Below are 13,471 nucleotides of genomic sequence, written 5' to 3' on the forward strand. Positions count from 1 at the left end.
TTGAATATGATGCCACAAGCTTGGCACACCTATCCTTGGCCAGTTTCGCCCATTCCTCTTTGCAGCACCTCTCAAGCTCCATCAGGTTGGATGGGAAGCGTCGGTGCACAGCCATTTTAAGATCTCTCCAGAGATGTTCAATCAGATTCAAGTCTGGGCTCTGGCTGGGCCACTCAAGGACATTCAAAGAGTTGTCCTGAAGCCACTCCTTTGATATCTTGGCTGTGTGCTTAGGGTCGTTGTCCTGCTGAAACATGAACCGTCGCCCCAGTCTGAGGTCAAGAGTGCTCTGGAGCAGGTTTTCATCCAGGATGTTTCTGTACATTGCTGCTGTCATCTTTCCCTTTATCCTGACTAGTCTCCCAGTTCCTGCCGCTGAAAAACATCCCCACAGCATGATGCTGCCACCACCATGCTTCACTGTAGGGATGGTATTGGCCTGGTGATGAGCGGTGCCTGGTTTCCTCCAAACATGACACCTGACATTCACACCAAAGAGTTCAATCTTTGTCTCATCAGACCAGAGAATTTTCTTTCTCATGGTCTGAGAGTCCTTCAGATGCCTTTTGGCAAACTCCAGGCAGGCTGCCATGTGCCTTTTACTAAGGAGTGGTCTGGCCACTCTACCATACAGGCCTGATTGGTGGATTGCTGCAGAGATGGTTGTCCTTCTGGAAGGTTCTCCTCTCTCCACAGAGGACCTCTGGAGCTCTGACAGAGTGAACATCAGGTTCTTGGCCACCTCCCTGACTAAGGCCCTACTCCCCCGATCGCTCAGTTTAGATGGCCGGCCAGCTCTAGGAAGAGTCCTGGTGGTTTCGAACTTCTCCCACTTACAGATGATGGAGGCCACTGTGCTCATTGGGACCTTCAAAGCAGCAGAAATTTTTCTGCAACCTTCCCCAGATTTGTGCCTCGAGACAATCCTGTCTCGGAGGTCTACAGACAATTCCTTTGACTTTATGCTTGGTTTGTGCTCTGACATGAACTGTCAACTGTAGGACCTTATATAGACAGGTGTGTGCCTTCCCAAATCATGTCCAGTCAACTGAATGTACCACAGGTGGACTCCAATTAAGCTGCAGAAACATCTCAAGGATGATCAGGGGAAACAGGATGCACCTGAGCTCAATTTTGAGCTTCATGGCAAAGGCGGTGAATACTTATGTAAATGTGCTTTCTCAATTTTTTTATTTTTAATGAATTTGCAAAAATTTCAAGTAAACGTTTTTCATGTTGTCATTATGGGGTGTTGTGTGTAGAATTCTGAGGAAAAAAATGAATTTAATCCATTTTGGAATAAGGCTGTAACATAACAAAATGTGGAAAAAGTGATGTGCTCTGAATACGTTCCGGATGCACTGTAGATAGATAGATAGATAGATAGATAGATAGATAGATAGATAGATAGATAGATAGATAGATAGATAGATAGATAGATAGATAGATAGATAGATAGATAGATAGATAGATAGTGTGGTCTGAGGGAATGAGAGGCTCGACAAAAAATAAACTTTCGGGTGCCAACCTGGCCATCCCCATTTACTTAAAAGACAATACAAAAAATAAAAAAATACTTCATTGTGTGAAAATGAAACAAAACAGTTGCCAAAAAATAATGTGGCTTGACAAAATATAGAAATTCTTCATTTCTCTGATTGTGGAGCTCCTTTGCTCTGGTTGCTTGGTCTACAAGTGATGCCTCCTTGAAGGCAGTCCTGCTTTTATGGTCCAGGGACTGGAAGGGGCAGAGTCAGTTGCCCTCACTGAGTAGTCGCTCTGTACTGAGGAAGAAAAAGAAAGAAGACAAGACAGTTAGCAGCAGAGCCCCCTCTTGGTTTAGGGTGGAACTGCATATCTCGGAAGAACCTGGACAATGGCCCTCTGATGTGCTTGTGTGACAACAGCTAGATAGATAGATCGATAGATGAGGGAAATTCAGCTATTTATAGAAGCTCAGAAATTACAGAAATATACCAAACTACAGCCCTCATAACGTCTGTCTTGGTTAAAGATAATAGAGCAGTTCCAGTAAAACTAAATAAGGGTGTGTTGCTGTTAGTAAAAAAAATGAAAAGATTGATGTGAAGTGCTACATCATTTGGATTAGGAACTGGGCAAGTCAGACACCCTGTCAGAGTGTACTGTTAGGGAATATTTTCTTAAATAACAGTTGAGATCACCATTCTACCGTTTCCAAGATGGACATCATTTATTACATCAGATCAAATAGAGCCTGTATGTGAACAGCTCTGTTCATTGTGACAAGACCAAGTGAATATGAGAGAATATTTGATTGTAAAACTGGTAGCATTTCTTGACACACTCCTGCTGAATAATTTGTTGGATAAAAGTCCTCAATGCCAGTGTGTCACAGAGGAGATATGCAGCTTTGTTTATGATCCCCAACAGTTTTGTTTCCCCCCATAACTCAGCCTGTCTTTTTAATTAGTTTGTTGATTTGGTGGGCTTCTCTTGAAGTCATGTTACCATCCTAGCTCACCATTCTGGACATCACAGACTTATAAAACATGCAAAGGATGCAAAAACCCACAATACAGGTGTCCTAAGAAAAAAGAGCCTGTTTGCCCTTTCATACACAAACATGTCATTAATGTAGACCACCAAGTACTTGTAGCAGTGTACCACCTCCCTGACCAGTGACCAGACACAGAGGCTTTTGGTGCATCAAAGTCAATATGCTCTTCATTTGGCTTTGCTGATGTTGAGTTGTAGATAACTTCCAAAGTTCTCCACCTGACTCCTCTTCCTCCCCTCTCTGTTGTCTCATCCCCATTATACCCTATTTGTGCAGGATCATCAGAGATTTCCTGCAAATGACATGACCTGGTTTTATAGTTGTAGTTGGAGGTGTACAGGGTGATGAGAAATGAACATTGGAACAATCTATACAAGAACAGGCCATTCAGCCCAACAAGGCTTGTCAGTCCTATCCACCTACTGTAAGTCGAGTTTTGAAAGTCCCTAAACTCCTACTATCTACCACGCCACTTGGTAGCTTATTCCAAATGTCTCTGGTTCACTGTGTAAAGAAAAACTTCCTAATGTTTGTGTGAAATTTACCCTTAATAAGTTTCCAGCCGTGTCTTCGTGTTCTTGATGAACTCATTTTAAAATAAGTCTCGATCCACTTCACTTCCACTTTAAACACTTCAATTATGTCAATCATGTCTTTTGCTTAAATTGAAAAGGCTCAGCCGTTGTAATCTTTCTTCATAACTCATCCCCTGTAGTCCTGGAATCAGCCTAGTTACTCTTTTCTGGACCTTTTTTAGCACTGCTATGTCCTTTTTGTAGCCTGGAGACCCAAACTGCACACAGGACTCCAGATGAGGCATCACCAGTGTGTTATAAAGTTTCAGCAGAACCTCCTTGGACTTGTACGCCAAACATCAGGGCACTATATAACCTGACATTCTGTTTGCCTTCTTAATGGCTTCTGAACGCTGTCTGGCAGTTGATAGGGTCGAATCCACTACGACTCCTAAAAACTTCTCTTAAGGTGTACTCTCGATTTTCCGACCACCCATTATGTATTCAAACCTCACATTTTTACTTCCTATGTGTAATACTTTACATTTGCTGGCATTAAATTTCATCTGCCACAAATCTGCCCAAGCCTGTGTGCTATCCAAGTCCATCAGTAATGATATAACGGATTCCAAATTATCTGCTAATCCACGTATATTGGTATCATCTGCAAACTTAACCAGTTTGTTACCTAAATTCCTATCTAAATCATTTATACTGTATATATTAAAAATTCGGGAGTGGTCTCCCCTCAACTTTCTCGTATACTCAGATATGGGGATGGATATTTGAGGAGTAAACTGCAAGACAATGATTATATTTTTATATTATGTACACATAAGAACCATCAACAACAAATTAAATCATATTAAAAATATATTGAAAAATTATTTTAAAGAAAAGTTGAATAAATCGGACTCTGCTGCTGCATGAATAAAAGGTAAAGTACCACTTTTGGTTAATGGAAATACCCCAATAATTGATGGAAATCTACGTTTTGTATGTAATGCTTGAATGCAAAATTTGGTTGACCTAAGTGAAAGCATACTCAAGTTATCGTGTTTACATACACACACACACGCGCACACACAGACATAATAACAAAAATTGTATTTTCGGACTCAAAATCTCGAAATTTAATTTTTGGACGATTACAATACTTTCTCGATACTTTGTAACACTGACCGCTTTGGAACACCACTCTCAACATCAGCCAGTTCTGATAAGTGGAGACAGGACTGTTTCTTGTGGTGCTCCAGTGTTGCTCACACAGTCCTTGAGTCTCATAAACTACAAGTAGTCCTTTATCCAGGACACCATATTCTCATCCACCTGCATATCTCGGAGTTTACCCTTTAACAGAGATTGCCAGATGGTACTGAAGACACCAGAGAAATCGTTTGTCCAAGTGTGTGTGGTGTAGCGGCTCCACAGCTCAAGTCAAAAAGGCCAATTTTTAAATAAATAATCGCCACACTCGTGGCTTAGAGAGGGGACGTGGTAGTGTGGCCAGAGCAGTTCCCGGGTGAATCCGTGATGCGGATGGTCCTCGCTTAAATGCACAGGTGAGGAGTCGTCCACATCCGTAATTGTTGCTGGGAGCTGCTAATTGCCACACCTGATCAACGTCCCCGTAATATTTAATAGAAGCCTGAGGCAGATGGAGGGGGAGAAATATAGAGGAGAGAAGGAAAGAAGAGTGAGAAGGAAAGGAGGTTAATGGGAAAGACGGCAGAAGGAAGGAGAAAGCCAGTGCATGAGAGCAAGAGCAGGTTGGACGGTAATGCAGCTGGTAGGAGAGCCCCGGAGGAGTGTTTGGCCAACTCTTGGAGGGGCCAGATTGAAGCGGTCACTCCAGCTGAGCAGTTTGAAGGAGCTGGAGTGACCGGTAGTGGAGTCGACTGGCTGCTAAAGGAAGCAGAGTCGTGGAGGCTTTGGGTATGTTGAGCCCCAGCGTGAGCGCCCTGGCCACTGGGGAAGGAACCCAAGTCTCTGTCCGGCTGGAGCTCAATGTAGCCGGGGATTGTAGGGCTACCAGACTAGTAGTGAAGGGAGCTGCATTTGCTGGTAGGGCAACTCCCCTGTTGCAGGGCCTGTAGGGGAGAAGCAGGGGAGCCGCCAGTAAGGGAGAAGAAAGCACCAGAGTTTTAAGAAAAGACTGCTTCCAGCCATTGTTTTTAACCTCGTTTTAAAATTATTTTTCTATTGTGTTTTTAACCTCCACGGATTCACCTGCTTTATTGGATTATTTATTTAATGACTTATTTGATACACTGCACTATTTATTTGGGCACTTTGTTTTGGATTTTGCTATTTTTAATAAAAGCACTTTGCACTTTTTGCACCATCCCCTTGCTTTGCTGTGTCTCACTGTCCAGCTCATCGGTGACATTACCAACGGTGTCGGGTTTGAGAGCTCCCAGAAGTAAGATGGGAGCATGGAGCAGAACCTGCATCGTCACAGTGTGAATACGCCTTATGGAGCAGATAGATAAATGCATCTTGAATTCATGTTTGGCAAGCAGACTGCACTGCGAAGTAAGTCAGCGCAGGTCTTAAAAACTCCAGGACTGACTCCATCTGGCCCCTCAGTTTCCTAGAACTCAGAACTGGATAATGTAAGGGTAAATTTCTGTGTGCTGTCCAGTGTAACGAAGGCTTCCTATGCCCATCATGTCCAACACATCCAAAACAGAGATGATGAGATCACACGATGAGTTGTTTTCTTAACTCTTGTCACGTGTTTGCACGTGCATGGGAGGCAGCTTAAGGGCTCTAGTGAATGTAGTGACGTGCTGAGCCAGAGGTTGGCACAGTCTTCTGATCCTTTCTCTCTTTCTCCCTCTGCACACTGGGTGATTGACAGCCCTTCCGTCACTAACATCATCTTTGTGGTCCGTCATCCTGGACCTTCACCTTCCTACTGTCTATCTTCCTAACCTGGACAACTATGTACCTGTTTCAGTTCTGTTTTAGACTTGTGTCTGCAAAGACATCTTTGCAATTAATTCCATGTTTGCTTTCTTCAAACAGGGTCACCAAGGTAGTACCCCAGCCTCTTTATCTGTGTTCTTGTAATATTTTACACTGTATAATCCATACAGAGTAGCTTATAGCCAAACTAGATATTAAGCTGTTACAATAACGGGCGCTAGAACAGTAGTGCATAAACATTAGTATTTTGCAAGAAGCCTAAAGTAAAATAATAATAAAAATAAAATAGAAACATATATGACAATACAGTAAGTATAGTTAATATTACATTTATCCTCTCCTCTGTGGCTGTTGATTGATGTGTTGTGTCTGTTTGAAGATCTCCTATCCTGCCTCTCTTTATTTTAGTTTGCTGTGGCGTCTCTCCAGCAAGTACTGTGCAGTTCCCCAGCAAGTATTTTAATCTGTGCTGGCGTGCAGCTGATTATTGTATGTGTGGCGTCTCCCCAGCAACGGATTTCATGTGCGCGAAAATAAATCTACTTTTAAAAGTCATCCTATTGTAATATCCTGAAAATCCATATATTTAGGAAAACCCCTTCAACGACTGCACACTTTACACTTTACCGGGCCAAGCTTCATAATCGCAAATCTGACATCCTCAGAGTGAACACTTGCACAACAACAAACACTAATACCACCTCTTTGGGGAAGCTGGTCTCCGCGTCTCAGTACCCGATTGGATTTTTCGTGCCTTATGTTTTAGGTGTTACCTCATTTACCGAAATCCGATTGGATCAGCCGGGTGATATTTTATAGGTCCCGCCCTCTCTGTCTTGTATGACGTGTCAGGCGGCCTTTGAAGCATCTGCTAGAGGCCGATGACTCGGCCACTCATTCCGCCCTTCCCTGTACTTCCGCCATGTCCGTAATATGTGTTTAATTTTCTGTCACAACAGTGGGCAATCAGCAGAGTCTCCCCAGGAACTGATGTAATGCGTGGTGTGCAGCTGATAATCGTGGCTGTTGCGTCTCTCCAGCAAGTACTGTGCAGTTCCCCAGCAAGTATTTTAATCTGTGCTGGCATGCAGCTGATTATTGTATGTGTGGCGTCTCCCCAGCAATGGATTTTATGCGCGCGGCCGCTAGTACCCAATCAGCACTCTCCCCAAGCAATGATGTCCTTTATTAAAGAGTGCCCCGCGCATGCGCACGTCACCAGAAGACACACACACACGGACACATGGACGCACACAGGGATTTTATTAAAGAGGATAAGGAATATGGACTGAGACTGACTTTTCTATTCTGTATGTCTTGATTGGTGTAAAATGATGTCATGCTGTGGTTATGAAACTGTGTTATGCAAATGACCTCAGTCTTTTAAGTTTGGCTCTCCCATATGTGTTTATCATTTGCTACATGTCAATGATCTGTTAAATAATAAAGGATGTCCACCAGCACCGTTACAGGTGTGATGTCAGCTGTTATTTTAAGGACAATCTCAAACAGCAAGCAGGATAGCAGATGGGAGGATGGATGAAATGAAAAAATAAAATCAGATTGAGAACTAATTTGTCATTATTATTTGTTACAGAGTGGCACGGTGGTCAGCACTGCAGCGTCACCCCTTCAGAGTCCTAAATTTAACTCCAGGTGCAGCATTGAGTCTGCATGCTCTAGTGGCCCGATGGCTTAGGACACGGGTGTCGAACTCCGGTCCTGGAGGGCTGCAGTGGCTGCAGGTTTTCATTCTAACCCTCTTCTTAATTTGGGACCAATTTTTGCTGCTGATTACCATCTTTTGTCTTAATTTGAATTACCTTGACTCAGGCCCCTTAGTTGTTTCCTTTTCCTTAATTAGCATCCAAACAATAACGAGACACAAAAGAAGAATCCATATGACCAGCTCACCTGTACGCGAAAATAAAAAAAGGTGGAGGTCTCATTAAGGCTGATCTCTCAGCTCACCATAACATTGTGAGGGTGGTCTTGGAAAAAACAGAAAAATCAACAGTTCTGGAAATGTCTGCTGTGGCAGAATGAGAGCAGCACCAAGCCATGCAATTAAGTAACGAGTTAAATTAACAGCAAGAATCTGCTTCTCATTGTGGAACTGGTTGGAGTCTGAAGACCCGATTTAGCTGGTCATCTCGTTTCATGCCTCATTTCTGTTTGGCTGCCATTTAATGAAGAAAGGAATCAATTCAGAGGACTGAATCCTTAAGAACAGGGCTATTAAAATGAAGGGAACAGAAGTTAATTAGCAGTGAAAACTGGTCACTGATAAGGAAAAGGGTTAGAATAAAAACCTGCATCCACTGCGGCCCTCCAGGCCTGGAGTTCGACACCCCTGGCTTAGGATGTGCTTCTGATATGACAGTCTGTGCACGTAATGGAGCCTGAGACCTCATCAGTATTGTGCTAGTGACTAAAGCTCCTGTTACATTACATGATGTTTCCATTGACTTTCATTCACAGACTTCATTTACGTAATCTTAGTGAGATTGGGGCAGTCATGGTGTATTCCTATAACTGGTAGTCATGTATTTTGCGACTTACCTCAGCAACATCAAGCAGTGAAGTTGTAGGGTTGCGCTCATGTCCATGAAAGCTGATGAGCAATGAGTCCTCAGCCAGAGAGGTACAATACATAAAGTGCGGTCACAAAGAAACATGGAACGCTGGTGTTTTGGACCGCACAGGCAGGAGCGTGGCTTATCTGTTAGATGTTTCATGTTTGTTGTACCACAACAGGATTGAAAAAGGAAAATGAAGGGGTCATAATTATGGCTGAGCTTGTCATGCCTGGCAAGTATTTATACAAAATTGTCTTTGTCGGGCATCATGTTAATTAGTTGTGAATGGGGTGAGCTCATGATACTTTGGAACTTTGAAACTGTGCAGAAATATCTGCATGGACTTTTGTAATTTGTCATCCCCTGTGATTCTTAGTCATGGAACTGGACATCCTCAAGGCGTTGAGGTCAGCAACTGTACTTGTCAGTTTGACATCTCCTCTGACTAGAGGCCACGCAGTGTGCCATTGGAGTGCTGACCCCCATGGCTGTCCATTCTATTCTCTGAGCAGGTCACTTACCCTACCTGTGCTCCCATTGTAAACAGCGTAAGTGATTAAATGAACTGTAGTCTATACCCGTGATTTGCTATGATGGTGTATGTCGGCTCCATGCTACTGGGTGCCACTGGGAGCCTCTTGAACCCGCCACCGCAGATAAAGTTTCTGAGGGATGAGCTTGGTAAATGAGGACATCACAAGACGCAAAGGGAAGGTGCAATGTGCGTTTATTGGAAAAAAAAACTAAATTATACATGTGTCCCAAAAGTGCAGTGCTTCAAGAAAGTTCAGTAAATAAATAATCCAATTAAAAACAAAGGTGAGGTGGAGGTTAAAATCATTCAAACAATCCATTAAAAATGAGGTTAAAACCAACTGGTAGAAAAGTGTCTTTTCTAAAACCCCGGTGCATTGTTCTTTAAATTGGCGGCTCCTCTGCTTATCCCATACAGGCCTTGCAGCAGAGGAGTCGCTCTGACAGCAGTCACAGCTGACCTTCCCTGCCGTTCCATGGTTACGGAAAGACTCCATTCTCCAGACCTAGGCTTGGGTCCCCAACAGCCATGGCACTCACATTGGGGCTTTCTCCTCCCAAGCCTCCTCGACCCCCGCTGCCCTCCTAGTCTCCTGCGGTGAGCTGTTCACTCCTTGTCACTCCTGCTCCTCAGACATGTTCAGCTGGAGTGACCCAATTCAACCTCCGCGATCGGCCACACACTCCTGTCCAGGGGCTCTCTTCCCAGCTGCCTGCCTTCTCTCTTCTGAGCCTGTTCTCTTCAACGCCTCCTGCCTTCTGCTTTCTCTCTTTCCCTTTAACCTCCATTCTCTTCTCTTCTTGTTTTTTCCTTACCCCTCTTGCACTCATGCTTCCCTATTTATATATTATATTATTTATTATATTATTTATAACAGGGACGTTGCACATCTGCAGCAATCAGCAGCTCCCAGCATCAATTAGGGTCGCGGGCGATCCTGCACCTGTGCAGGGCCGTCCGCTCCCGCATTGCACACGGGAACCACTCTTGCCCCGCTACCACGAACCCACCTGAAGACTCGAGTATGGTAATTATTTATTATTATTATTTAAAAGGCTGCAATGAGCCGCAGACATCACTTTACCACAGTTGCCTTGTATAAAGGCATATGCCAAATTTGCAAAAATACCAATGATGTTCTTCCTGTGGCAGCATGGTGGCACAGTGTCTAATCCAGCTGCCACACAATACCAGCCTACTGGGTTTGATCCTCACACCTTCTATTGTCAGCGAGGAGTCTGCAACTTCTTCTCCTGTTCTCAAAGAGATGTTTATTTGGTAACTCTATATTGACACTGTACAAGTGTGTGAAGGTGCCCTGTGACGTGCTGGTGCCCCACTCATGGCTGAATGCTGCCTCTTGCCTGATGCTGCTTGGATAAGTTTCAGCTCATCATTTCCCTATATTTGCTTCAATATGGGTTGACAACTCAAACTCTGAAGTAATGGACTAAATTATCAGGAGAACAGATTGCCCTGATGTAACAGGATAAAATCCACACTTGGGCCCCCTGTTTGCATCCCTACAGCCAGACATGCATTACAGAAGAGCACGTCTACCTCTTAAAGAAGCACATCTGGCAGGGACTGACGTTAACTGTTTTCTGTGAGAGCCAGATGTGCAGCGTTAAAGAACAAGAGCCACCATCGCAGCAGGTAAGCTATTTTTGGAGATTTCCATGCTGTGGGAAAGCAGCCATCAGCTATAAAAATAAAAAAAAACCTTGTCTGTTTGTGCCTTATCTGCTGTTTTGGGGGAAAATCAAAGAGCTTAACATCAAGTTTAACCAAAGGTCCTGTCATAAAAGAGCCTTCATTCAATTTTTGGAGTGCCTTTCATGCAAAGCCATCATTGCTGATTGCATTACTTTGACTTATATAATAATAAACAGCTGGGGTTGGACCTTTGGCTTGGCAACTGTCAGCCTTGCTCCTTATCCACTAGGCCACTTCACCAAACCAGTACTTGAGATCCTCTTTTTAAAGCTGTCCAGGTATTCTGTAAAGATTTCTCCAGGTGAGGGTAATAAGATTTCATGTCATCGATTTCCTTGACCTCCACTTCAGTTGTTCCCAGGTCAGTTAAGCAATGTAATCCCTTCGGCCCGTTCTGCTTGCTGCTCTTTCTGTATCGGTAAACAGCTCTGTTTGTGATGCCAATGTCATAGCCACACCTCCTCAAACCACACCCACATCATGTGACCACACCCCCTCCTTATTCTGGTCCACATATTCAGCCTCTACCATTGTCTTTCCTAAGCCTGAAATTGGAAAAGAAGTCAGGTGATGTATGGATGGACTTTATTGTTTATAGGGTTGGAACAAGGTCAGAAACAGGTAAGAGGTCAAAAACACAAGCAAATACAGAAGAAATCAGAATACTAGAAAACAAAAAGTCCACAGAGGTAGACAAACAGTCCAAAAATGAATGAATAGCCAAAATCCTGGCACAGTAGAGCATGAAGGGCTTTTGCTAAGATAAAAATGTACAAGATTTGAGCACCAATAAGAGATCATGCTCGTCTTTTATTGCTCCACCTCCTCCTTATCATGTGACAGACTCACTGCGACAAAATAACAGTATGGCTTTAAATTTAACAGCATTTAGCATTGCATACTCTAGAGCAGAGAGCACAGTAAGCGACTTACAGAGTATAAATGCATCAGGTTAACTTTTATAGTTAATAATGTAATGGCAAACATTGGAAGCTTACCTGCAGGCCATCTTTTTGAGTTGTTAGAGGCACTGAATCGGAATCATTTTTTTAATAGAGATTATTTTCAATCATAAGAAAATATTTAATATTGTTTCCATTGCCATTTTGTGTTGCTGTTGTCATGATGCGATGTTGGTGACTATGGTATGCGGCCCCAGAAGTTATATGGTTGACCTCATCAGCGCTCTGCTACAAGAGTCTGCTACATCTGTGTAGACAGTAGTATTGCTGTTTAGACTTCCCACTTCTTGACTTACTATTTTCTTACTTAGGTAGTGCTCATTTTTCATTTCATGTATTTCCTCTCCTGGTTATCCCTTTAAACTTTGTAGCCTTTCCTTTGCAAGGCTAACAGTCAGGCTATCAGATGTTCTAATGTTTTTGTGAGATGGTCAGACTCTTTGAAAGCCAGTTTGATTAAATGTTTTTTTTGCTCCTGTGTACTTATGAATTGTATTTCTTTGAAAATGTATTATTTTCTTGTGATTCCGTTTGTGTCTGACGAAATCTGTTTTCCCTGCTGTGCTGTGCTGCTTATTTTTATTTGCTCTTTAGGAGCTAGTTAATGGTAGGCAGCTACTGACATCACAAAAAAATAGGCAAGCAAAGCAAATACTTGCAGATTCCAGCTAAAATGCCTTCATAATGTAACTGTTTTTATAGCCTTGTAATCAAGTCTGCAGTGTATTTTATAGCACATTATCATGGTCTCTAGTATCGATGAGCAAACTCTGCTGAATTCATTTTGCCTCAGAGATTTGGAGAAATCAAAGAAATGTTCAGAAATTTCACAAGACTTGACAAAATGCATTGAAGCAGATGGGGGAGGAAAAACTGAACTAGTTTTGAGCGGGTTATCATGGTGCCTGATGTGTTCCAGACGGCTAGAGAAGCATCTACCAACTATGCTAGACTCACTATTGTGGCCAAAAACGTAACCTGAACTGTGTCGCTGCAGTGTTAACCAGTTCACCACTGTGCCTCAACCAATAAAAGATATTCCATATTACCCATGTAGTCCCATCAGCCTCCGCCCACCTCCGGCTTCTAAGGCAGGAAAACCTGCTTCTTTTAGGCTGGACCGGGGTGTGCTTCTGGTGCCACAACAGTGCATGTTGGCAGCACTTCTGGGTCAGGCTAAAACCCATGAATGAAGAGGTAGTGTTACCCCTCAGCTCCATTTGGTGGAACCAAAGAACCCCAAGAGGGCTGTCCCATGGGACTATAATTCCTGTCCTGCCCTGTGGATATCCATATGGGGGTTCCGCCAGTAGGATACTGAGATTATGTGTACTGGGGGAGAAAATGAGCCCGGGAAGCAGCCACCATCTGTTATTCCATTCTGGTTTCCCTTCCAAGTAAGGAACCAGCCTCCATCCCAGCTGGGACATTGGGGAATCAAGCATGGCACTCACAGTAGATAGATAGATATTCCTTGTCCTTAGACGAATAAAGGGGATGACCCGTTTGTTGTCCCAAATTTTCTCACTTGTTGAGTCTGTCATTACTGCACCCAGCCACGATAGATAGATAGATAGATAGATAGATAGATAGATAGATAGATAGATAGATAGATAGATAGATAGATAGATAGATAGATAGATAGATAGATAGATAGATAGATAGTGTGGCGGACGACTGGGGATCCTGCCATG

Source organism: Erpetoichthys calabaricus, chromosome 11 (genome assembly GCF_900747795.2).
Source record: "Erpetoichthys calabaricus chromosome 11, fErpCal1.3, whole genome shotgun sequence".
In the NCBI taxonomy this organism is placed as follows: Eukaryota; Metazoa; Chordata; class Cladistia; order Polypteriformes; family Polypteridae; genus Erpetoichthys; species Erpetoichthys calabaricus.